Source organism: Herpailurus yagouaroundi, unplaced genomic scaffold, assembly GCF_014898765.1.
Source record: "Herpailurus yagouaroundi ecotype Mexico unplaced genomic scaffold, PumYag 330, whole genome shotgun sequence".
In the NCBI taxonomy this organism is placed as follows: domain Eukaryota; kingdom Metazoa; phylum Chordata; class Mammalia; order Carnivora; family Felidae; genus Herpailurus; species Herpailurus yagouaroundi.
In genome coordinates this window covers 322-2,954 of record NW_024412547.1, presented here as the reverse complement: position 1 = coordinate 2,954, position 2,633 = coordinate 322, and the positions used below count along the sequence as shown (strand labels likewise).

General features: G+C 59.1%; 1 long non-coding RNA gene across 1 annotated transcript in view; it reads left to right on the top strand.

The window, feature by feature from the left end:
* The window catches only part of LOC121021857 (uncharacterized), a 4,248-nt gene that overhangs the window by 1,305 nt on the left and 310 nt on the right, over positions 1-2,633 (top strand). The window contains exon 2 of the long non-coding RNA XR_005786721.1: positions 2,495-2,621. This is a non-coding gene — a long non-coding RNA (uncharacterized LOC121021857). The remainder of the gene's footprint in view (positions 1-2,494; positions 2,622-2,633) is intronic.

Sequence of the window (2,633 nt, the reverse complement as noted above, 5' to 3'; positions counted from 1 at the left end):
CCCCCCAGGCCCACCCGCCCCGCCCCAGACCCCCCAGGCCCACCCGCCCCGCCCCAGACCCTCCAGGCCCACCCGCCCCGCCCCTGATCCTCCAGGCCCGAGCGCGGGGCGCCTGCTCGCGTCCCTGCGGCCCAGGTCCCGGTGTCCGGGCCCGGGAGGCGCTCGCGGGCGGGGTCCCCGCGTCTGAGCGCCGGCGTGACGGGGTGCGGGAACGAACGGGCTGCAGGGGAGGGGCCGGCTGGTGCACGGCTGCAGGGGGCCTGCGCCACCAGCGGGGCACGGCAGGTCTCGGTTGGTTCAGTGAACGCAAGGTGCAGCGGCGCCCGTGAGGCCTGTCACCTGGCTGCCTGACCAGTCCATCCGTGCTGGCGGTGTGCCAGGCGGTGTAACCCAGGTGTAAATACATAGGCCCAGTCTGGGTGCGGAGAGGACAGATTGCAGGGGTGGGGGGCAGAGGGGGCAGGGAGCGCAGGAGGGGGTGCCTGCGCCACCGTATGTCATCGTTGACGGGCCAAACGGTCACCGTGGATGTCAGAGAAGCGGTTGAATTTTGGCCCCGGGTTCGAGAAGGGCCAAGGCAAATTTGGGGTGTTGCAGGAGACAGGAGAAAGGGAGGGGTCCCGGAATGCCTGGGGGCTTTGGTCCTTTGAAGTCTAATCTGCCAGTTATTTGACGGGCAAAACTGAGTTTCTCTGAGAACGAAAGAGCACCACAGTCTGGAACAAGCAAGCTGAGGCTCAACAGTAGGCCAGTCTGGAGGACACGAGAGAGGTAGGCTTTTTTAAAGGGGGAGGGGCTAAATTGGGAAGGCTGTTAAAATCTACAAGTCCCTGAGAGTAAACTGGGAATTGAAAGTATAGTGGCTTCCCATTGGCTGAGCTGTGGGTGGGGTGGTCCCGAAAGCCTGCCTTTTCCCCTCTGGGCTAGTAGAGGAGGTAGTTTCCCAGTCCCCAAGTTCAAGTGTGTCGTCCTGTCGGGTCTGCACTGATCATGGCGGTAGTGCGTGAGAGCTCCCCCAGCTGCGTTCTCCCGACTCCCTTCTAGTGAGGTTTCCCGTTATTAATTTTCAGCGGTCCTAGCAGCGGAAGGGGTGGACGGTCCCATCAGCTGGACGGAAGGTGGCAGTAGGTTGATTGTCCTTGGAGATCTCCCAAGTTGCTTGGACGTCGTTAAGTCTTAGATGTTCAGAGAGGCGTGGGTGACGTCATCCAGTGGGCAGCGGGACAGGAAAACCCGGGAAACCGGGGCAGGTTTCAGGATGGAAACTTTGAAAAGTGACGGCAGTTGTGTGGCCCCGGCGGAGGTTTGGATCACATTGAGGAGGGGGTGCAGACTAGGGGGCAATGCTATTAGTAGGTCGGAGGGCCTTAGTGAGGTGTGCTGAAGAGTGGTCCCCTGGCTCAGCGCCTGGTTGGGGCTGCTGGGCAGTGCGGGCACAGGCGAAGGAGAGAGAAAGATGTGGCAGATGGATGGGTGGGTAAGGCTTCCATGGCATGATGGGACAAGAGATGGCTGAGGACACCTAGGAGTAATTGCGGCAAGGTGACAGGGAGTCTGGGGCTGCCCTTTATTCAGTGGTGTAGGGCTTCAGCAGAACTTTGTGGTGCGCTTTTCTGGTGTCCGGGCCGTTTCACAGTCTTGCTGATGGATAAGGTGTGGGGCCAGTGTGGTCACTTGTGCGTCTCTGTGCCTGGCAGGGAGACCTTTAGGGCTGGGCTTTTCACAAAGGTTCAGTGCAGAGTGGAGGGTTGTGACTGTTGGAGGGACAGCATGGGCAGCACAGAAGTATTAGAGGGACTGGGAGTATCTGAAACGGCCACGTGGCTGTGGGTGTGTGTCCCTGAAGCCAGGCTCCCCGGCAGGCGAGGGGGACTTCTCGGCCGCATTTGAGGCTTTCCCTCTGGTGGGATCCATGAGAGTGCTGGGGTTGTAGTGGAACCTGTTTGGATTTGTCACACATCCTTTGGGTGTCATGTGACAGGTACCAGTGTGAGTCAAGGGGGCATCCTTTGGTGTGGGGCAGGAAGCTGTGGGGGCGCAACTGTGGGGTCTGAAGGTGTGAGGGAGATGCAGACTACAGGGTCATGTTCACTTGGAGAGAGGGAGTGTGAGTGTGAGTGTGAGCTTACGGTCTCAGGGCCCTGGGATTGGAGACTGACTGGTCGAGGTCGGTCCATAATTGTCTGTGTTTGAGGGCACATTTGGGGAGACTCCACGGGAATTTCCAGGCCGAAAGGATGGCGCTTGGGGGGCCAAACCCAGATCGGCCCCCGCAGATTGCATGTATGCACCCCCTCCCTGTTATTGCTGAGGACCGAGCACAGTGATTGATGGGATGGTGAGGAGACGGTGGCATGAATGACACCAGGACCTGGTATTTATTCTGAGGTAGGAGCTGGGGTGGCTGGGGAGAATGGGGTGTATGTGTCAGGGTTTAGATTGTGGGTTCCCCGAGGGAGAATGTTCATGGTGCCATCTGTCCGTTTCATGACAGGGTGGTGTGACCTTTGAGGACATTGCCATCTACTTCTCCTGGAAGGAATGGAGACTTCTTGATGAGGCTCAGAGACGGCTGTACTATGATGTGATGCTGGAGAACTTTACACTTATATCCTCCCTGGGTAAGGCCCTCA